Below are 24,569 nucleotides of genomic sequence, written 5' to 3' on the forward strand. Positions count from 1 at the left end.
CAATTCTCCATCAGCATTCTGTATGCTTTTTTGTTACTGAGAGCCTAAAATTAATATTTTATAGTAGTTCCTTTTCTGTATTGAAAGCACTTTATTGTCATGTGCTGCAAGTATTAGTCAGTTTGGTTAGTCTTAACAAAACCAATGGCATGTAAATGAATAATATGGCCGTGTATCTACCATTTCAGATTCTGGTTTAATCATTTGAGGTAATTAACAAAGAAATATGCAGATCATCTGTGGATAATATACTTAAAGAACGAAGCATTCTTGTAAAAATGAACATTATTCAATTACAAAACTAAAAATATAATGAGTCAAGAGGAAACCTACTGGGTATTTGAAAGGGCAACTATAAAGCACTTTATCAAATCAAACCATCAGCATTCGTATTCCCACATTTTTTCATGTCCAGCACATAAAGCAATTCTTGATGTAGACAGCTGGTTTAGCAGTCCTTAAGTGATGGAGAACCTGAGGTCCATATAGTATAGTTTAGGCAAATATTTGCAAGCAGTGCACCTGAGCTGTGCTTTTCATTTCTCAGAATGTGAGATACTTGGAGTGTGACGGGAAGAAGTCTTTAGCCCATTATTCCAGTCATGGCCTGGCAATCATAATGCCAGTTCATGCATCATTGATACATTTGGTATTTGAATACTTTGAGACACAGCCTTTCTACAGTAGAGGATGTTATTCACTATAATTGTTATTCACTCTAACTGCTGCTTTGCAGCCACTTTTAAGGCTTTTAGTGTTTTCAAAGCTGCTGTTCTCTTCTGTACAAATATGACTTTTCATTCTCTTACTTTATTTGTCAATATTAAAATGTGGAATACTTCTTTGCACTCTGTTCAGCAAGTGATGCCTATAAAAGCTAGGTTTGCATTTTCAATTTCCGCTCCATCAGTCTTTGTGCTACACAAGGATATTAAAGCCAGCTCAGAAGGAGCTCACTACAGGCTTGTGTTGCTGAACAAACCCAGCTGTTTTCAAGCTTCACCAGTTCCCTTTAGCCATGTACCAACTGCAAAGCTCAAACAATTTCTCAGCCAGTTTGATGACTGATGAGTAGATTGGATAGAGCTTTGGAATTAGTCTGCAATTTGCCGGTGATAACCCAGAAGTGGAATGTTAATGCTGCTCTCTGAGTTAGTCAGAGGGGGGAAGCTTCTTACAAAACTTCACTGCACTATGTGGACAAAAACTTTCTTCTCTAATTCTTGAGAGTAGTTATTTTATGCAGTCTTCAGGATGACAGATTAAAAAATTAACATATAGCTGCTTAAATAATTTAAATGCTGAAGTGTGTTAAATCATCAAACTGGGTATAAGGATGGGTATTTTCTTGCCTTACATCTATTCAAATTCAGCCAACTCAGTATTTCATGCCCAAAAAAGATTTACACTGACATTTGAAGAGAAATGTTGAATATATGTTCCTGTTCAAAGAATCACTAGAATATCCTCAGTTGGAAGAAACTTGCAAGGATTACTAGTCCATTTCATGGCCCTGCACAGGACAAGCCCAGATCACACCATGTGCCTGAAAGCATCATCCAAACACTTCTTGAACTCTGTCAGCCTTGGTGTTGTGACCACTTCCATGGGAAGCCTATTCCAGTGCCCAGCTACCCACTGGGTAAATAATCTTTACCTAATACTCAGCCTCGACCTCCCCTGAGTGTTTATTGATTAATTGATAACGTCAGTGATTGGCAGTGCCTGACTATAATGCATGGAACCTGAAGCTCCTTCAAACTGGGCTTCCATGTTGCAGGGAGAAGGCAAAAAATAATTTCCCTCAGGTCTGAATATGTAGGGAGAGCTGGCTCTCTTCTTCCTATTCACCTCCAGCATCCATCATTTATAGACATATGGAGTCTTTGCTCACAGGAGAGAGTCATGCTGTCATTGCAGTATCACCTCCTGCAAAAAGTGCCACGGGGTTGCCCTGTATTGACTAAACTAGAGCACAAATATAATGTCTTGATGTTAAAATTAACAGAAATTAACAAGGAACCTGCAAAAAGGTATGAGTGCTACAATTGTTTCATGTTTATAGTGAGACTATATCTAGCATCAGTGTCATTTGCATGGAAGGCAGAGGGTATTTCTCCTGGCCATTTATTCAGGCAGGCCCAGTCCTGCCTAGAAGCTAGCAGTCAGTCATCCCTTGTGCAGCTCCACAGAAACAGATGGAGTTGGCCTCTGCTAAATGTAATCTACCCTTTAAAATAGCTATGCAACCATGTCTGGATCTTACACCTAATGTATTTTTCCATTATAGTTTTTTTTAAAAAGACATTTTCAGTTATGTAGCCCCTTTTCCTGTACAGTGCTTCACAAGAGTGGACAGCTCCTGACTTTGTAGTGGTGTGCACCATAGAACAATGACTTCATGCTTGAAAACCTACATGGACATAATTTTCAGCAACTTCATTTTTTCTTTCAATAATTATATTCATGAACTGAAGCAAAAGAAGTAGAATACAGACCAGCACAGAGACAAAACCAGCCACTGATTGCACAATATGGACAGCTGTTTCATGCTTTCACAGAACATTCAGGAAATAGTTTGTTGTATTTGGTACTCGTACCCTCTTAATTCAAAGAGGCTCAAATTTATATCGACTCAATATTGTAGCAGTGAAAATTCTTGTGGCAAGCACATGAAGCTTGTGGTAAAACAAGAGACACAAAAAGCTGTCAGAAACATTGTATGTCAGCTATTTAACATGTTAGAGCTGATTTATTATTGACAGTGGCTACCTGTACAGACTTACCCATTTTAATTTTAATAAGGATCTTAAATACATGTAAATTCAGCCCAAATGCTGAATATTCTTTTTCTGATCCCAAAGTGCCACTTGCTACTGAACAACAGCTCCAACTTGTTGAGAGAATATCCTGTGCTATGACTGCAATGGACAGAGAATCAGATGTGACCATTATGGAAGATATTAAGTCTTGGGGTTTTTTTCTGGATTTGGCCACCTCTGCCACAGGTGAATGGCACTGTTAGTTTCAATGCTCAGATTTTGTTTCCTTGAGCTCTTAAGAGTACATGACCTGTATCATTCTTTTTATAGTATCTAATTTATGATGTGCCTACTAAGAATGTTCATGTGAACCTTTTCCATTCTTTCTTTGCTCATTTCAAACTTAGCTTCAATCCTGGAGAAAAAGCCATATTGCCATAAGCAAGGTTGGAACAATATTTAGCAAATATTGTGGTTTGTGTCATTCCTTTCGAATCATGCCTAGTTTGGCAATCATATGGATGCACTATTTGAAATTCACCTACATTCAGTTATACGCCACATTATGGTGTTTATTGCTAAACAGTTTCCTGTTTCTTAGGGTTTTTTTGATCAGTTTACTGTTGTAGTTAAGAAAGGACATACATACATGGAAAATGAGAGGAAACTGACTCTGAGTCATAAAAAGGAGACAACGTTTTCAATTACATGGTCAGGTTATTATTTCTGCCCCCTAGCAGAAAGGTAGCATCCAGACTTCAAAATAAGATACGAAGATTGTATTACGAATGGTGGACTGGCTATGGGTAATTGATATAAACTGTTATTGCTCTGATGACTTCACCACAATAACTTAATTAAGCAATTGAACCTAACAGGCAGTGCATTGTAGAGGGATTATTGCATGCCTTTAATAAAACATAAAATATAAAGCAAGGAATTTCAGCTACCAAGAAACCTCCAAAAACAAATCTTCTGTCCACCTTGTAAAAAAAAGAGAAACTAATGGAATTTTAGGAAAGCCAAAAAGAAAATAGGTCAGTCGTGCATTTAGCAGTCTAAGGATATTTATCACCGCTATGAAACATCTGCCCAGAATATTGTATTTATTTCTCATCACCCATTGCAGAATGACTTTTACCCTGGAACCAAGATTCAAACAATGATTTCATGTTAAGATTCTTTTCCATGTATTCTGACAAAAAACAAGAAGAATTAGGGAGCCAGCCTTGAGGTGTTCTTTTGAGGAGTGAGCAGAGATGGAGACGATCTCCTCTCATTAGGTTTGTCTGCTTTGGTGGAGACAGCTGAAAAGACAATGCAAAGAAATAGTATTAGCAGCTAAAAGTTGGTGGGATAGAGCCCAGTTTACTTGAGCCAAGCCCTGCATTGCTGTCAGAGCTTTGCCAGCTGAAAATATGGTTTGCAGTAGATTAATTCTTATTGACTAAAAATTTGGATCTAGAGCCAGTTATGTGATACAGAAATGCCCAAATCGTTTATTTCACTAAAACAGTGAGGAGAGCTGAAATTCTGCCATGCTAACAAAAACCTAGATACTTATCATAACCACTCTACTGACAGGGTCTACCAGCACAGGTGTACTGTAATGCTTTCCAAAACTTTACCTTTCAGTATTTCATACCTAAATGTAATGTGTCAGAAAAGGAATGGGAAGATTAAGTCAGTCAAAGTCAAACCAGGAATTATTCTCCTTTTTCAAGCTTTTGAGGTTAGTATGCTGCATTCTATATGGAGAAGTAATAAAGACTTTGCTTAAACCTCTTTCAATCTGGAGCAATAAAACGAAGAGTAAGATGGAGGGTATTGTGTTGCAAAAAGATTTGGCTTTGTTTTGATCCCTGTTTTTTCTGTTTGAGCTCTGTGAGGTCCTCCTGGTCTATGTTCAGTCTTCAGTACCTGAAGGGCACTGTTTGTTCCTGTTGCATGCCTGATCAGTGTCAAGTGTAGACAATAGTTAGGTACCAACATACTGCCTTAGTATGGATTCCCTACTGTGTCAACATTGTATTGCATTTTGAAGGCTATTAAAAAAAACAAACTATTGACTTCATCTTCTGCTTTCTTCCCACATCCCCCTTGGACTTACCAAATATATCAAATATCCCCCTCCCATCTTATATCTGATGTCAGTGACAGGCTGTCTTCACAGGAGCACCTGCTGCCCATTGAGGATCAGAAGATGAAACAATGGATGTGTTTGACCTATGCTTGAGTTAACACATATTGAAAAGAAGAAGATGCCATTTCTATTTAGTTTGCTGGCGCCTGAACATCCACTGGTACAGGAGTCAATGCTGATGGAGGAAGAGAGCTGTGAAGGTGCTTGATGAACTTCTCATGGCAGTCTTTATCTAAATGCCATAGAGGCATTTCTGCCACTTTGGCATCAGACCGAGGGCTGACATTCGTTTTGTTTCCCTTTCCTGTTATCTCTCTGATATGCTTTCTTCCTTGAGCTGAGGATAATCACATTAGGAACATACTGTGCTTCTATGTTTAGATCTCTAATTAGTTTATTCAATAGGGTAAGTATAATTATCCTTATTTTGAACCATTGTATGAAGATGAAACAATTTGCTCAACATCTTACCTCAAATCATTTAGATATATGCTTTTATATCTGTGAAAATTCCTCATTGTATTGCTTATCTCACTTAATTCCACAGCCTGTGTCCCACATCTCACTTCCAAGCAAACTCCATACTAGACTTCCACCCACTTTACACTGTGATGTGGGTGAGAGGCACAGCCTCACACAGCAGCAGCAGTGAAGGAAGCTGCCTTGCAGGGCACCTCATTCTCCCCAAGGTAAGGAATGAAAACTTTGAAGATTTCTCTGTTTACTCTAAAAACACAGAACAGATGTATGTTGACATTTAATTTCTCCTAGTCAGCTATTTGTAAGCACACCACTTCTTAAAGGAAGTATAAAGTTATTGTGTGTAGAGGTTCAGTAATTTTAAAAAAGACACTCTTTAGCTGATGAATCCTAATACAGTTTTCTGTTCAGCTACCATTCTCTGCTATAATGGACTGAAAAGTTGCACTCATAAGCCAGAGTCATTCAGAAAGTTAAATTTTTTTTCAGCTCTATTTTATGTGATTTTTTTTAAGGAAGGGAAAAATTAAAGGAATTTTGAAAAGGCTTTTGGCAATTGCAACCACAGCAGTGCATGTATTCTGTTCAGCACAATCATTACACTGGAACACACAAAACCCCAGTTTTCATTTGTTGGGACTGACTTTTAAGAAGCTTTCTCACCAGTGCATACAATTTGGTCTGTGTGTCCTCTTTTGTGACCATTATTAACTCACAGTGTGGGCTATAAACCCAGGCTTCTTCATCTGGTGCCAACTGGCATCTGTCACCACTCTCTCCTTATCTGCTACCTCTGCCAGTTCCCAGTGTGAAATGAGGCCACGCCACGCTATCATCAGGATTAGACCTAATGCACTGAGTTCTGTCTGCCCTGTTTATTTTTACCAACTTATTTAGATTTCCAGTCTGGGCATCTGATGTCCAGAAATACTGGTGTTTTAATAAGCAGTAAATCCACACAGATGCAAAGCCTGACTATTTCCTCTTGCATTTTTTTGTGTGTCCTTAGAGGGCATGGAGGAGATGCAAAACCCTACAGCACAGAAAGCCCTGCAGAAGTTGCTTCCATACCACTGCCATGTGTGTGTACAGGTGCAGAAGGACCAGGGGACACAAGGAAGGACAATTGCCTGACTGTGATGAGAGGCACCTGGAGCCAATTGACCTAATGCTCTGCAGGTATTGACCAGATGATTGTTCTGCAACTGTTTCCTAAACTAGACATATATTTATTAGATATTGGGAGATAAAATGGACAAAAAATAAATGGATTTAAAACTTCCTCCTCTAATATATAAAGATGATTAGATAAAAAACATTATATGACCCTTTATCTGAAACTGATGGAACAAAACCCAAACTAGATCAGATGCCAAAGCACAAAGAGCAGGGACACAAACATGAGATGTGTGGTTCTCATGTATGGGAGAACATAAAGGAACTCTGCAAAGAGAGAAATCATCTAGTAGCTATTTAATGCCAATGCAGAAGTATCCTTATCCAGTCTTTCCTAAGGGTTCCAGTCCAGTCCATTTTTAGACATAGACAATCTCTTACTAGATAGTTCAGATAGGAATATATTGTACTGTTGGACAGCATTTTCTTCCCAGCCTAAACAGAGTTCTCATTTTCTTCCCTTCATTTTTTTCTTAGTACCACACAAAATTTTGAATCATGGGTGTTAATACCTTTTTTAGTACTTATTTGCCTGTTAAATCCCCCAGTACCTTATTTACCTTCCTTAAATTATCCACCACAACTCACTACCCAGAAAGCAATAAAAACATCAGGCTTTCATTTAATAAAACAAGGTGAGCAAGGTTAAGACAGAAATGGAAATTAAGCAAGCCTCCAAAGCAAAAAGCTGCAGAACACTTCAGAGGGTGTCACGGATTTAAAAATTTTATGTGTGTTCATTAAGCAATTAGATTCATGGAAGAAAAACACCTCAAGTGCAGTGAAAAGAAAGATGTCACCTCTCAGCGAGTCAGTCAGCTGCAGATCACTGAGGAATCGGTGGTGAGCTGGGGAAGAATCACCACATGCTTCCCAAGCACCTTGTGTGAGCCACTTTCAGGGAAGACTAATGAACTAGGTGGACTTCTGGCCTGGTTCAATACATCAGTCCTTACAGTTTTTTATTATCCCTTTAGGATGGGTGGATTGCTTGTTTGATTGATGTAACTTATCTACTGTATCACACAGAAACTCTGCCAAGAAAACAAATTGCTATATTCATCATAATGTTGCTGGGACAGAGGTCAGCCGTGCAGAGCAGCACTTCTGGGCTGATGAAGGCACAGCCTGACAGCCTGGGAAAGGGTTTCAGAGAGAGATGCTTACGGTGTGTGGTTGTGTGGGGAAGAGTTAGAGTGGGTAAATGCACAACAGCATGAGTGCCGCTCGGGTTTTGCTCCTCACTCACCTCCCGTGGCAGAGGACAGACTCAGTGAGAAGCTGCTGGATGAGGAGATGCCCAGCACTGCGCTGATGGGGACCCGAGCGAGCTCCAGCGGCGCCGAGGGGCTGCGGGCGGCGCTGGCCCGGAGCTGGGAGCAGAGGGGCAGCTCAGCTGCCTCAGTGCCTGTGCTGGCAGGGTGCCCCGCTTACCAAAGCCCAGGGTGGTGTTCCTTTCGAGCAAAACATCAGCACCCTGCAGTGCAACAGCGCTTTAAGCTGCAGAAGAGTCATGTCTTCCCTGTGTGAAGTTCATCAGGAGGGTTTCCAGGACACCGGCTAAGTCTTCACTAACTAAAACTTACACTTTCAGGCCATTACAGCCTCACGACTGTACTTTCTTATGCACAGATTCCTCTTTCCTCCCTTCACCTTCTGGCTCAATCAACAGCAATAGTTGGCTTCTAACACGCTCAGCACAATGTAATTGAGAGTAAGTGGCCAGATCTTAGTGCTGGTACTTGGATCAGAAGAAGGTGAAACAGTTGATAGAGACTCATGGACACAAACCAGAATGGGTTTCAGATCTCTGTTTCCTTATCGCTTCAAAGAAAACTACATTCATTTAGTCCAAGGAAATTAAATGTAATACTGGCACTCATATTTTTAAATTTTTCTCAGTAATTAAAGAAATCAGAGTACTGAAGTTTCAAAAATAAATAACACTTGTCTGTAAGCCTAAATAAGCTGTGATTTATTTAGAAATACTAAGCCCAAACACTTGATATATAGCACTTGCTACTGGGAGAGGAATTGTCTGAACCAGTCAACCTTCAGCATGATTCATTACTACCCTGCAAAAGAGACCTCTGCCACAAGCAAGGCATTGCAGCCGACAGTCCTGCCAGTCAGCTGTAGTCTCTGACTATACTTGTCCATAAACAGACCTGATAACCATAGCCCCAATAACTAATAAATTATTGGAGTTTACTGGTTTCATTATTTGAGTTAATTTTTATCTTAAATTAATTATAATTATTATTGTATTTATTTAGCTATCTATCAACAAAAAGAAAGAAGGATTCATAGGCAAATTACTGTTTTCTTGTATTCTGTGATTGCTTAACCTGTGCTAAGATGGTGACAAACATCTGTGTTTTTCCATTCAGTTCAGCATAGTTTTCTTATTTGTAGAAGCAAGAAAAATATTGCCTCTATCAGTTCCGTGCTCTGTTCCTATCAGTTTCACTGCTCTGATGCATTTCACTCTTTTTTTTTTTTTTTCCTGTAATTCACTTTCCTTTCCAGGTTATAAAATATTTGGGCCAGGTACTCTGCTCTGAATTGATTTAAACCTGCTGAGGACAGGTTTCAAGAGCACATGAATAAAAAAGAGCCTTGTTCATCTTTCTGTTTTCACCTTATTAAACCAATGCTATATTGTATTATGTATTTAATTTGCGTTATAATTATAATGTACATATTATACATTATTACATATTATACAATATTACATATTATACATTATTATAATGTATTATAATTATCTTAGTACATGTGTCTGCAGTAGTCAGCAACTCACAAACATATGGTTATATGGATAGCTTTATGCCTGAGATACTTCCAGTGGTTTTGGGGGTTATTCCAGTGTCAACATCCTGGTGTGTGTTCATGTGTGCAAGATCAGGGTCACAGCTTTCAGGCAAGTCATTTCTAAACAGGAACATGACACGCTACATTTCACACTGTGACAGATCTTGTAGTAATACTCAAATCTTCAAGAAATAGTCTCACAAGAGTGTGACTCAAACTGGCCTTGACTGTCAGCACACTTAAGGGATCAAATGCGCAGAAAAAAGAAGTTTTGAGCAAGAAGCCAAAGCAGCATAACTATTCTTAGGTACTGCCTGGCAAAACTCAGCTGCCAGCTGGCTGACCTGAACATGGTGATTGCCAATTAAAAGGAAAAATGAAGATGATGACGACTGTTAGACTGATGGCTAGTTAAAGAGTTTACATAACTTGTCTTTGGCTTTCACCAGCCTGATTTTGAGGTTTGGTGTTTCTACCTCAAAAGTTCAGCTGTGATTTGTGTTATCAGTATCAAATATTTTTTATGGTAAAAGTTATTGACAATTAAATATTTTCACAAAGCAGGGCTTTGTTAAAACATTTAAAATTTTATAGTTAATAATTTATTTATAGTTTATAGAATATTTATTTTTATTTATAATAGTTTTATTTATAGTTTATAGTTAGTTATAGTTTATATTTCTACTTTCAATCCCAACTTTAGAATTATTTACCAAACTTTGCATTCTGTATTTTTTTCGTGAATGTAGCAGGTTTTCTACATTATATTTACTTGATAACTTAATTTTTTTTTCTCTCTGAAGTGTCATAGACTGCCTTATGTGTTGATGTACTAGACAACTAGAACATATTTTTAATTCAATCAGAGTAACCATATGATATCACAAGCTCCTTATGACTGAGCAATATGTTATCAATAAGGCCTTGTGCTTAGTAATACACTTATTTGCCTATGGCTATGGATGGGATTTCACCTGATATTTATTGTCTTTTTCCTACAGAATTTACCCTTTCATCACTCTCCTCATCCTCCTCTCACCTCATCCTCCTCTCAACAGATGAAGCAATACTCCTTTAACCTTTCCTTGTAAGTGTAGGCCCTTTACAATTCTGACATCCTCCCCTCCATTTTCTCTGCATCCATCCTAACTGGACCAAAAACCCCTCCTGAAAGATGTGTTTCAGATGGAACCTCCCCAAGACTGAGCAGAGAACAAGGCAATGGGACAGAGAATGTGAAGCCATGCAGTATAAACCTGACAGACCTGGACATTTTCACTTAGGAGTGAAGAGTCTTTAGAAATCTCTAACGAAAGTGTAGCAGGGTAAAATCACCCTCACCCAAACTGGAGCACAGCTTCAGGGCAGAGCCCTTCGGGGCACGTGTAGCAAAGGCTTTCTCCATCATGTTCATTTTCTTCAATGTTTTTAGCTAATAAACTTCTATGAGTGCACCTTTAATGAGCTGGTATGAACACTGCACCAGCTGAGCACTGCTGCAGTCAGGGCAGGTGATCCAGGCAATGCTTCTCACCAGGCACTCACCAGCTGTTCCTGGTGGCAAGGCTGGGAAAGGGACCCTCAGTCAGGACCAGTAGTTATTCTAGATCCAAATGACCAGGTCCAAATATTACATTCCAGATACAGATAAAGTGATACAAACACCTTACTGGTGGCAATAGTGAACAACTACCAGACAGATTAAACTAACTCTTTGTCTAGTACAGCTTATGTTGAGTGTGATTTGATCAGCTCTTACCCATCCCTAAGGAAGTCTGAGACTCTTCGCTTCTGGTACTACTCTTTGGTATAGAACAGTAGTTTTAGTCATGTTTATTGCCCCATTTGAGGATTTTTGGTAAGGACCATCTTTTCTGATGTTTTTTGACTGCCATCATGGTAAGGTGTTATGCAGAACTGTGGTTCTGCCCAGTCAGGGGCTTCATCACATCTGCCATGGACAGCCAACTCTCCTTGGCATCCCCTCCCAGTTGTGATCTTCAAACTGCTGCAATTTAAGCACTTGCTAGGCCAGTTCAGTACAAGTAACATTCTGGAAAAGATGCGGTTGTTTACTAGTGCTCATCCCAGAAGAACAGCATCTCAAAAACACTGTTTTAATATATTTTCATTTAAATAGAAATAGCCGCACTTCAGTGAATTTAACTCCCTGAATTCAAAACACATCCATTTCTGGCTTTTCTGGGGATTTGTTTCTGGATTGAACCATTTTTAGTGACCACAGCTGTTCCTCCATGTCTTTGTGTGCTTTTTTGAGCTATGTAAAGAATTGCTAACACTCAGTATGGTCCGCATATCCAGACTGATAATTCAATACCACTTTCTCTCATGATGAACGATTACAGACCTAATGGTGGCTTCTCCAGATAATGGACTACGGGTTCTGTGAACTCTGGTTTCAGCTTTTCCCCTGACTGGAGGGATTAGGATATTTTTTCCAGGTAAGAGTCTCTCTCGATTTAAAGTGAACTCGTGCTGCAGCTGTTTCTTCAGCCACAGGGTTTCTAGTTTCCCCCTCCACGCCCTGATCATCTTCTTTCATTCAGGAATTCCGTGTGGAATTAAGATAGCAGATGGGCATTCGGGTTGAGATGAGCAGGATCTCCCTCTGGAGGTCTCCAGCAGCAACAGCTTCTCCCCTTGGTTCAGAGACGCGGGGGAGAAGCGCTTTGGCAGAACCAAAATGCTGCTGAAAATCGGTCACGCCTGGAGGACAGGAGGCACTTGCTTTCTGATTTGCCTTACAACACCAATCCTTCTGGCGAATGTGGCTGCAATTTACCAGCAGCTTCAAAAGCTCTTGGACTGACACCTCTCCGCGCTCCGTCCCAAGCCGAAAAGGGGTGAGCCGGGCTGAGGTGTTTCCACCGCCTGCCGGGCACAGCGCCCGCCGAGCCGGGGCTGCCTCGGCGCTGCTCGGAGCGCCCCGACCCGGCTTATCCCACAGGAGCACCGGGTGAGGGGCACTAAAGCAGTCTGGTAGGAACGAGTCTCAGAACGATGATAAGGAACCAGAGGAAACACTAAATCAGCCCATAATGAAGCTTCTAATGCTAAGGTTTGAAAAGCATGCAAGAAGGCAGCATGAACTACTCAGGGCTTTAGGCATGTTTGGTTTAGTCCCACATGTGTGGGACTTCAGTGTCATAGTCCCCCATCCGAGCAGTTGAGTCACTTTTTCTGAAACATACTTGGCATAAAATGAAGTATTTCTGGGCAAAGGAGGGAAGATATGCAGGCTACCAGTTTTTCCCAATAAAATATTCTGGATTTTATAAAAGGTTTACAATTGTGATTCTAAAAATAGCAAATGCACCATTTTTTCATTAACTGGAGTAATTTGTATCAAGAACTCAGAATCAACTTTTATTGTAGAGACCAGTTGAATTAAATGAGTTTCACTTAGTACCTTCTATTCTTCTTGTACTTTTTTTTTCACTTTCATGAGTCTTTTGAACTCATATTGATCAGGTCTCCCAGTAATAAACTGTTCTCCACCACATTTGTAAAGGATGCTATCAGACTGAAAGCCAGCAAGAGGCAAAGGTTGTGTGAAAAGTTGCATTTCAATATCAATACCTGTGTATCAATAAAAGGTTTCTATTGAATTTCAGTCAGCTAAGCTGGTAAAAAATTCCTGACTAAAGAAGAACTCAGACTGCAAACTCTTTGGAAATTCTACTGGGTAGCAAATCAAATACCTTGTAATCGAAAAGCATCCTTAGTAGATGTAAGATGTGAATTTGTTTCAGAAACAGTTAAAAGATGTGTTTCAGATTTTAAAACTATATCTGAGCTAAAAAAAAAAAAAAAAACAACAACAAAAAAAAAAACCCAAAAAAACCAAAACTGTCAACCCATGATCTGAAGGGGAGATTGTGTGCAAATCCATGCCTATCCACAAAAGCAACAAGAACTGTATTTTGAATAATAACAATAATCCTCAGGTATAAGTTGTTGGAAGTGAAAATATTTGTCTTCTGTGTTAGTGACTTGGGAATCAAGAAAACTGAAAGGTAAGCAAAAATATTCCTTTTCCCATAGTAGCTAAATGCAGAATTGACTTCCATCACTAAGAGGCGCTGCTGCATCAGGCCCACGGGCGACGCTTGCTCGTCGCACGGTGAGGTGGAGCCAAGAGTAAATAAATACCCGCGCACATAGATTTAGAGGGGTTTTTTAATGCTGGAACGTCTATATATGTATGTATGTATGTATGTATGTATGTATGTATCTATCTATCTATCTATCTATCTATCTATTTATCTTTATCGATCTCTGAACTAATATTCTTCTTTCAATTAAAAGAAATCTATCAGCGTAAAAAATACACTTTACTGAATGGCTGCTCTGTCTTTCATCAGAAATATCCTGTATTTTCATTAAGCTGTGAAAGATTTTGTGCTGCACTTGTGATACTGGAAACTGTTCTGAAAGTTATGATGATGCAGGCAGCAAATTCTTGGTGCCTGAGGCTGTGTAAGTCCTCAAGCTGGTAATGAACATTAAAAGGAATTTTAGATCTATACAGCCAACTCCCCGTTCATTAGAGGATCTAAGAACAGGCTTACTGTGATACTTCTTACTGTGATACACAGAGCATGTTAAGCAATATTTTACTCCATCATTTGCAAAGGTGGAGTTTCAGGAGGGGGCATAGCTAAGCCAGAAATACACACAAATATTGTTAAAATTGTTCATGCAGCTAAGGTGGCTGCTACCAACTGGTTTAACTTGTTCTAATTTGGAAAGGAGTTTTTTCAGCAGAGTTCACAGCAAGCTGGATTTGGACTGGGATGGAAAAGGGTAGGAATCTCAGAAAGGATTTGCAGTTAATGAGGGTGAATACACAATAAAACAAAACCTGTATAAGATAACAATGATCACAGCTCCAGCATGCAGCAGGCTTAGATAGTACAGGTTGGGCTTAGCAGCTTGTCTTGGGTTTGTTCTTTACATCCATGCTGTGGACACTGGAAATCCTAGAGATCAAAATAAAATATTACAGGATGATTAGTAGTCCATATGATCTTCCAAGATGGCTTTTAGGAAAAGGAAGAGAAACACAAACAGTACTCCACTCTTTGAAGAAATGCAGAGAAGAATATCAATACTGATTAAGAAAGAAGCTATCACCTCAAAAGAGTGTTTGACATATAAAAATATGACAATTTGAATGAAATTGATTTACATTTGTCACAATTGCTCTGTGAACCATTCTCCTCTTAAAAGCTAACTCAAGAGCTTTTATTCGAAAGAAGACACAAAACACTAAAAAGAAAAGGGAGATAAAATACATTGGTAAAGGCTCTTGCAGCTATAGGCTCTCACATTTTTTGTGTTAGGAAAAAATAAACAAATTAACACAGAAGAAAATAGTAGTTACAACCACAGCAATGTTTACTGCTTGCCACTCCTTGAAGATTATTTAACAATTAAATTAGAAGAGGAATGTTCTTCTACTGTGATTGGTAATGGTAGAACTATAAACCAAAATAATTTTCAAAGATATTAGTATAATGGTATGGTTTCAAACACAGCAAAGTTGCCAAAATACAGCCTACCTCCCCTTACCCACCCTTGGCTTTAGCCCTTGAGCTGGTACTTGCCTGATCAAATCACAGGCCAGTTAAAAAGTCTAAACAGACAGAAAACACTACCCACTGGAAAAATACAAGTCAATTAATTTTTGCCAGTTCAGCTCCCTTAGCTCAAGCACCAGGTAGTCAGACAAGCTCCAGTGCAGGGGGCAGCAAGGGAAGAGGCAGCATGGGGACGAGATCAAGTGTCCATTTGGGCAGCAGTTGCTGCCTCAGCTTGCGTGGATCATCAAATTGAAACTTATCCATTTTGGACTTCTCTTTTGCATGTGTGAAATCCCATGTGATTTTTGGATAGCCTTCCTCTTGTGGCTGAAGTGTCTTTTAAGTTTTGTCACTATGATTGATCATAGAGTAGAATCATAGAATCATAAAATCATTAAGGCTGGAAAAGAACCTTGAGCAAACACCACAATATCAATTAAACCACAGCACCAAGTGCCATATCCAGGCATTTCTTGCACACTTCCAGGGATGGTGACTCAACTACTACCCAGGGCAGCCCATCCCAATGCTTAACCCACCTTTCAGTTAAGAAATTCTTCCTGATGTCCAGCCTAAACACACTATCCTGGCACAGCTTCAGGCTGTGTCCTCTTGTCCTATCCCTGTTGCTTGGGAGAAGAGACCAAGCCCCACCTGGCACCCTCCTTTCAGGCAGCTGTAGAGAGTGGTAATGTCACCCCTGAGCCTCCTCTTCTCCAGGTTAAACAACCCAAGATCCTCTTCAGACATAAACTATTATAATATCTTTTTGTCTTCAATTGGAAGACCAATGTTGTTTCCAATGCAATTTCTGCTAGTTAACTTTTAGGAAAAAAAAAAAAATCTGTTCCAATCAAGAACTTAGAGAATTTATATATATTCTTCCTATTTATTTTGCCAAGTTACTCTCTCCAGCTGCTCTTCAGACCTGTAAAGCAGATTACAAAAATGTGCTGGCAAGGTGCTTGCTCCTTCTCCCCCTGCCACTGCTGGCAATGGTGTTGCTTGAGAGGAGCCTGAACCAGCAGGCCATGGCCAGGTCCTCACCAAAGGCTCACTATCCTCTGGCAAACTCTGCTTTCCAAAAGGACAAGTTATGAAGGAGGCAAAGGGTGTTATACCAGAGGTCAAGAAAGCATAAGATATGACTCTAACATGGTAGTGATACAGCAGTGTGTGATAACAAGGAGCTTTCTGAAAAGTACTTCAGCATGTTGCATTCTCTGTAGGTGTCAGGACAGGAAGGTAGTGTGAAAGGTGGTTTGTATCCTCTTAGCATGCACATCCCATGCCTCCAATTATCCCTGTGAGAAGAGAAAATTATACTATTATTTTGGCATCAGATGCCTGAAAATTACTAACGTTATTGAATGTTGTGCAAAAGAAAAAAGTCTTTTTGTATTTAAAAGTGATTGTTTCACTGTGACAATTTGTAAGTAGGAGACAGTGGCAGATTCAAGATGCAAAATTCAGCTCATGCAGACAACAACAAAACAGGAAAATAGGTCAGCCTCTTCAAGTAGAGGGGGATTTATAATTATCAATATATAGAATAGGAACATAGCAAAAACATTCAGTGGAACTTAACCTTTTTAAAATTTCAACTGCACTTTAGTTATAAAAATACTAAAGGAGTGTGAAGGAAATTCTGCCTAATTTCCAGTATATCTTTGTGTAAATGTTTCTCACTGAAGCAAATCATTGACACATTATCAAAGCAGACCGAATGTAAGACTTGTATTTCTGTCTTCAGCTATCATAATAAAGCTATATATTGCTTTAGAAGGGTAAGGGCATAACAGCAGGGATGGCATCAGAACTTGTTTTCATTTATTAGCATTAAGATTTTGGTGGAAAATATTCTTAATAATAATTAATGGATTATGTGGTGATTGTATTTGTGTAAGAACTTTGCTTTCCCATGAGGTCTGTCTTTACCACATCCTAGTACAGCATTAGCAGCGTCTGTCTTGCTTTTTTGTTTAAGCTCAACCATTCTTCCCTTCTCCAGAGCCACCACAGAATTCATAGTTGAACAACTCCATGTAAAGGAAAAGTGCCTTCTGCCATAATTAAACACTCTCTCTGTGCTGCATACATCATAATAAATCAATCAACATGCTAAAATCTTTCAAATTACTAAAATTATTGTACCTCAAACTCTTAAAATAGTTCTTTAATTTCAAAGCCCATAAACAAGGTTAAATAAGAAATAATCTAAATGAATAGTAAAGGGAGGAAAAATATAATTTCTGTGATAATTTAGTGTCCATGTTGTATTCCATCCAAAACATCCCACAACAAGGCAGTTTCTGTATGTCAACCACTGAGCAAACCCCACAGCATTTCTCCTTCACCTTCCCATGGTGAAAAATTTGGAATAATCATCTTGCTGCATGTTGCAACTTCTACTTAACTTCCACTGTTTTTTTTTTTTAAATTCTGTAAGGATCTAAAACACATCAACTCTTCTGCTTTTCCCCAGCTTTAAAAAAACTCATCAAGTGATGAGTAGCACAGAAATATTGTGGAAACTCTAGGCTGATGTTCATTATGCTTATAATTTTTTCCTGTAGCAATTGTGATCAGAAACTAGCCTTTAACTAAAACAATATATAGGATTCTTCCTCTATCACTTCCAGAACTGGGCATGATGAAGATAAACAATGGCCCTAAGTCTTGTGATAAAATCAGTAAAATTAGCTCAGCATGGAAACGTAGCATATTAGGAATATCTATGCATGAAGATGGAAAATATAGTACAAGAGGCAAAAGTAAATTGACACACAGGACGGCAGTCACTTCAAGACTAAACAATTTTTGGGTCCTGGGAATTCTTGTCAGTACGGATTCATCCACACAACGTGTTATGTCCAATTCTTTTTTCCCAATTAAACAGAATGTAATCCTATTATCTGATCGTTTTTCTGGCAAAGACACTGTGTTTTCCTCTGGTGCTTCTAAAATAGAGATGCAGATTCTAAACAGCTGGACATTCAACAGAAATGATCTCAGTCTTTAAATCTGTAGCGTCAAAACAAGACAGAAATAACCTGTGAGTGCAATGAATATTTTTTACAAGATTAAAATCTCACTCAGGAAATGGGACACTCAATTGTTCTTAGGATCTTTGATATGTGTCTGTCAGAAGAAATCTAAACCAACTTTTGGAAAGGAAGGATGAAGTGGACTGGGAACTTTCTTGTGGCTGTACCATAATTAAAGTTATTGTTGCCAGGCTAATTTATAATCACTGAAAGCCTCTGCTTTCCCCTTTGACTTCATGAGGAATTTGACTGCAGGATGGAATAAGTTTTTCCAGTAGCCTGGGTAATCCCTGTTTTTCCCACCCATCACTAAAACCATTCTTTGCATTAGTGTGGTTTTCAGTGCCACTTCAGATCTGAAAGCAGAATTCTTATCAGTTAATGAAAAAAAAAACCAAAATATTGTGACTAATGCTACTGACAGAGCTAAAAATCCTCATGACAGTAAAGGGTAGGATCTAAAAAAAATCGTTATATTCCTAAGACAGCAGGATTTAATATAAACCCTGAAGTATCAGTGCTTTTCAGGGTTTGTTGTGGCTCCATGAGTGCTGGAGTCCTCAGGAAGCAACAGAAACAGAGACAAGGTATGTGTGCAACTTCACAAAAGGTCCTCAGCTCCTGCTTCCCACACACCACTACTTAGTGCCAAAGCACTAGGTGATTTTTGGAAGTGGAATTTTGGAAGTTTGCATCCCTTGGGAGTTTTGTACGAGTAGGGTTTTGTTTTGGTTGGGTTTTGTTGTTCAATTTTTTTAATGGGTCAGGAGTTTGAATAAATATTCTGGGTAAACTGGAACAGATTAAATCTCCAAGGTGAAGGACAGCTGTCAATGGAAGAAAAGTTCCTGCTCACAAAGGTCTGTCTTTCTCACTTTTACTTGAAAAGTAGTTCCACTTCTACACATGTGCCTATGTACTTTAGGATATAATTTATTGTAATAACAAACAGGATACTCTGGTCTCTGGGAACAGCTGCAAGGGGTTTTGGAGCAGTGGTGTGGAAAGAGCTACATCCTTCCTGCAGCAACCAGCAAGAACAGCAGCCAGCCCAGCACAGAGCCAGGCTACAGTCAGCAGTCTTGGTTAATCTCAATCTAAATGCCCCCCGGAATCACTGTAGCAAACAGTGTCTGACAAACTCCTCTGATGAATCTGCCACAAAGGCCACTTATTACCTGAATTTCTGCCCGAAGTTCCATCTCTTCCCATCATCCTGGCAGTTACCCAGGCTGTGAAATGGGGACTAAGTGCACTTTCTTTTTCAGGGGAAGAGGGACTTTAGGGGGAGGCAGGAATTTCAAGCCCAGGAGCTGTGTGAAGAGGAGCACTGCTGTGGGGAGGCTTATGTGAAACCATAACCATTGAACTTCTGATGTCCCATGATCTCAAGTGTCAGAACAGGGTGGTGCAGATGGACAGCAACCCAGCTGTCCTGCAGTTCAGGGCCAGGCTGTCCCATGCACTGCTGTCACAGGCTTGGAATTTATGCACACCTCATTAATTTTGCAATTTCCTCAAAGATCTGACACAATTGCTTGAAAATAAAGAAGTTTTGCCCACAGGTTGGTGCAGAAAATGACATAAATAATTAGAGCTGATCAGAAACAAAATCACTGAGACCTTTTAATATTTTACTCTAAATCAGGACACTTCTTAAATCCCAGGATCATAAAATCATAGAATGGTTTGGGTTGGAAGTGACTCTAAAGACCACATAGTTCCAACCCCTTTGCCATGGGCAGGGACACCTCCCATAGATCAGGTTGCTCAGAGCTCCCTCCAGCTTGGCCTTGAACACTTCCAGGGATGGGATATCTGCAACCTCCCTGGGCAACCTGTTCCAGTGCCTCATCACCATCACAGTGAAGAACTTCCTTCTAATATCTAATCTAAACCTACTTTGTTTTACTTTGAGTCCATTCCCCCTTGTGCTGTCACTACAAGTGTTTGTAAAAATGAGAAATTCTCAAATGTTTGAATTATAAATAGAAGAATTATAAACAGGCATTTTACATAGAAGTGAAATGCTTCCTTCCTTAACATATTAACCTTTCAAAGAGGCAGAAAAAACCCCACTATTCACTTGATTTTTAAAAATGTTTCTACTTATAAATATTCTTTTTAACCTGACATTATGCCATTTTAGAGAGAGGGTATTGAAACAAAGCAATCTGTTTCAAACATCATCACCATGCAGCCACCAAGATGGGGTCTGATCAGGCATCTTGTGTTCTACACCTGCACAAATAGACGTGTCCTGGGTTGGGTTTCCATGATGGGAAATCACACCCTTTCAGCTGATCAAGAATGGATCATGGAGATATGAAATGGGCAGAGCAATGACCAAAAGTTGAAAGGGCGTTGCCAGACTTGTTTTGGCAGCCTCACGCTCTCACACAAAATGCTCTATGAGTGGAGATTGATCAGATCTCTTGTAATGGGAAAAGCTATGCAGATGATTTGTGTATTCCAATTTTTTATGCTTTTCTATGAACCAGTGCCTTGGAAAACAGACCATTTTTCATGTAACTTCTTCAGTAAAGAACTCTCTGATGAAGAAAATCTAAATGTGATAAACCCCCAAGGGCTGTAGGATGCTGCCTCAAGTCCAGTCAATTCCACCTTTTTTAAGTTTTTCAGAATTGTTCTTCCTCAGTATGGGACCCTAAGCCACTACTTCTTACACACATCATGGGAAATGCAGACTGGCTTAATGAGCAGCTTCTCACTGACCCAACCCCCCTACAGGAACATCTCTGGTAGACTGCAAATACCACACAAAACTACCAAGGCTCTACAATCAGAAGTTTCTGCTGCAGCACAGAAAAGTGTTTTTACAAGCCAGCACTTGAACATATTCTTAGATTTTAGAGACTGAAAGACTTTATGTCTGCTTTTCTGACTACTCATCCATCACAAGCCTTTAAACAGAAAAGCAAAGTTTATCTATTTTGTGATAGCCCATTTTGCTCAAGTTTTGAGAATTCAAGCCCCTCCTGCAAGACATTCAGCCTGGTACTTGTTCCAAACTCCTGTTTCAAATTTAAAGATGGATATGAATACATTTGAAATAACTCCCAACCACTGTCCTGGGCTTAGGAGAAGATGGAGAAGGAAGGAGAAAATTCTTGCCCAAGCAGTTATGAAAAGGGACATTTTGGCTGTTTTTCTCTTCTGTGTTTTCAAAGTAAATCTTCTTGTCTCTTGGACTGTCTGTTCATAAAGTGGCAGTTCTACCTGACTGACACCATCTGTCATTCCCATGCTTGGGGAGAGAAATTAGTCTCTTCCATCTCTGTAAGAAACCATGTAAAAACAAATGCTAAAAACATAGTGGCTGTCTCTAATAAACTGCAATGGTTTAAACCAGTGATATTTATATCTTGAGCCACATTAAATTTAGACTGTGGGCAAATGACCAAATCTTTTTGCAAGATGTTGCAAGTATTTGTTGACAATAAATACATTACATAAGTACCCAGAATGTCTCTGAGGAAGTGGTATTAAAACAACATTTCTGCAGATCACTATTCATAAGAATGCCTTGGAAACTTGCAGCTGAAATAAGTTTGCTACCTTGATGTAATTCGTAGATTTATCTTAAAGCCTAAGATTTAGGGGGAAAAAAGTATTTAGAAAAACCAAAAGCAAACAACAAAGCAAGGTCTTCAAATTTTAAGCCAACAGAATAAATGTTGGTTGTGGAGAGTAACTATGAAAATTAACCACACCCCCCCTTATAGGATTCCATCTCTACACTTCATCTTATCAGCTGGGATGCATCATTGCTCTATTGTGTTGCTTTGGGTCAAACAGATTTTTAACTAAACTGACAAAGTGTAAATCCTTAAGGCGAACCTCCTGATATTAGTCAATTTTATCAGAATTAGCCAGCTGGATTTCATGAACTTGCTGAGAATCTTCAAAGAGTTTTTAATAAATGGATACTGTAGTTACTGGGAGCTAAAAAAATAAATGAGTGCTTAAAGCTTGAAATCTTAGATCTTATTAATAAAAAGTCTGGAGGGTGGTAACCTACAACAGCAGTTACTGATATTTCTACTTCCTATGCTTTAGGAAGAAATATCTTGGTATCTGTGAAATAAGCAGCTTAGAAAACTCTAAAATTACATCCTATGTAGCTTTATTGGGTGCTTCATTCTAGCAAGAGTAGGCTGACACTACAATAGTAATGTCAGATGTTGTTTGCTTAATAAAATGTCTCTCTGATTAGACTGTGGGCAGATATCTTGGCATTAAAACTATTAGACTGTGGTGGATTTCATTTAATTTAAGAATAAATTTCTCATAAGCGTTTTATTTCTTCTATCAAGCAGTAAAATCAGAATTAAACATATACTCATTTTTCTATAATCAAGGCACATTGTAAAGGACCTCCCACACAGCCCTTACTGTGGCTCTGATCTTTTTCTTGCTTGCAGGGAACAATAATCTAATGCTTTTCCAGGAGACATCCCCTTAAAGAGACCTTGAACGTTTTACTGAAAAATCTGTTCCTATTCAGAGCTGTCAGATTAAATTTCTCTGTTTCAAGACAGTGGTCTTCTGTTGGTGACTGGGGCTTTCCTGTTATTTTTTTCCTACTATTTCCAAATAGTGGGTAGTATCAACATCTTTCTGGAAGTTCTCTGGCAGTTTCCAAAATTCTACATCACAATTACACATGTAGTATCACACCCCATGGATTTTCTGCCACAGGGGAAGATCAAGACTTTAAGCCCTTCTCCCTGAAGATGTTTTTCACCTCTTCCTGGTGAGGTACTAATTTATATCCCAGAAACTGACTATAAAATATTAAATATCAGAGTTGTATCATATTTACCTTGATTTTATAGCAACATGTGTTACTTAGCAAGGTACAGGGCAAAGGGGATTCATGTCCCTGTACTACACTGAGGTAGTATCAGTGTGCTAAGTGATTACCAGATGTGACATCTAAGTGTAACACAATTTGAAGGTCATTATCTTGGTCTGTTACAACAGTGCCAAGCAGGCTTCAAAAACACAGAAGTTATGAACAGACACTACGTTATCATTAGCAAGCAGTTTGGCTAAGAGATTTCTGTGAAGACTAAGAGGGGTAAGTCCAGTCATAATTAACTCCAGTACTGCAGACAGTAAAGGTCAAAACTGAAATATCTGGCAGACTTACAGACTGACTACATGTTGCTGTGACATAATTCTGTCCATCTTACTACAGAGACTTCTTTATCACCACCAACAAAATAATTCAGTTAGAAAGGGAAAAAATCTGGTGATTTCTACAATTTCTCTTGTATAAGAAGTGAGAAAATAACTTCTCTGAGCTTAATACCATCACCACAGTGAACTTCTATCACCATACAAATGCTATCTGGTGACAGCAAACCTAAATTAAGTGTTTTATACAAAGTTAGAGGCTTCTCTGTTTATGTGTACAGGAGATTTTGTGCCTTCAAGATTGGTGGCATTCATGTGCACACTTCAAATAATACCTTCTCACTAAGCACTGCCTCTAGACACAACCTACTGCAAGCACTGGTCACTGGGCAAAAGCAGAGACGGCAACTGGTTCATGTATGGAATTGAATTGGTCTTGAGCCTGAGGTTAAGCTTTCCTCAGAATACTGTGGAAGGAAAGACAGAGTGGCCTTTTCTCTTCCTTTAGCTATTATTAATTGACATTATTTCTATAGTTCCACTGCCATGCACCTTTTTCTTTGGATTTCAGTTTACCAATTAATGTCTAAACAGAGAGCACACATGAGGCAGGGGTTACCTGACAGCTCCTTCCCTTTAGTGCCAATTACCTACAGAAAGTAGGGAACTATAAAACAGTGAGATAAAAGAACAACAGAGTATTTCAAAGCACAGCACTGAAGACACTATATCATAGCATTAAGATATAAAGGCTTATTGTGGGAGCAGCTGGGTTTGCAATCTCAACTGGTTATCAAAATGTGCAAGGAGCTATTGTTTTAAACAATGTGTGTGCTCTCTTACCATGGAGATGCCACATACATGCCCCACTTCCACAAAGAAAAGCATAAACAGTCTTGCTGGCTGCAAAACTATGGAGAACAGACACCACTAATGAGGCTGTGCTTCTTTTGCTTTTCTGTGGAAAAAAGTCAGCAGGTATTTTCATTCACAGGCACGAAAGAAAGAGAAGAGGAAGATGCTAACTTCCAACCTCTGCAAATGCTCACAGAAATTGCAGACCAGTGACAGGTAATTTATTTATTGTCACTCTGTTGTGAAATCGCCATATTAATTTCCCACCATTGTGGGAAGATTAGCTACTATGTATTCAGGTGGCCTTAAGTGTAGAAATAAGCTGCCTTTAGAGGTGAAATAAACTGTCCCTGGAAATGCTTATCATCTTGGTATATGAGAATCCATTAATACAGTGAAGGTGGGTTGCAGCTGGGAGGGATGAATTTCAGAAGACATTTAGTTGAAAGTAATGGAAGGTAGGTACAAAATCTAACTGGACACCAATATGCTAAGAGTAGTTATTAATGGACCCACTGTTTAA

General features: G+C 39.1%; 1 long non-coding RNA gene across 1 annotated transcript in view; it reads right to left on the reverse strand.

Annotated features, from left to right (window-relative positions):
• Window positions 1–3,916: 3,916 nt before the first annotated feature.
• LOC128786456 (uncharacterized) overlaps window positions 3,917–24,569 on the reverse strand; it is a 37,578-nt gene continuing 16,925 nt past the window's right edge. The window contains exons 2-3 of the long non-coding RNA XR_008430299.1: window positions 14,261–14,378; window positions 3,917–4,069 (exon numbers count right to left, since the gene is read on the reverse strand). This is a non-coding gene — a long non-coding RNA (uncharacterized LOC128786456). The remainder of the gene's footprint in view (window positions 4,070–14,260; window positions 14,379–24,569) is intronic.

This window comes from Vidua chalybeata, chromosome 3 (genome assembly GCF_026979565.1).
Source record: "Vidua chalybeata isolate OUT-0048 chromosome 3, bVidCha1 merged haplotype, whole genome shotgun sequence".
NCBI classification, from domain to species: Eukaryota; Metazoa; Chordata; class Aves; order Passeriformes; family Viduidae; genus Vidua; species Vidua chalybeata.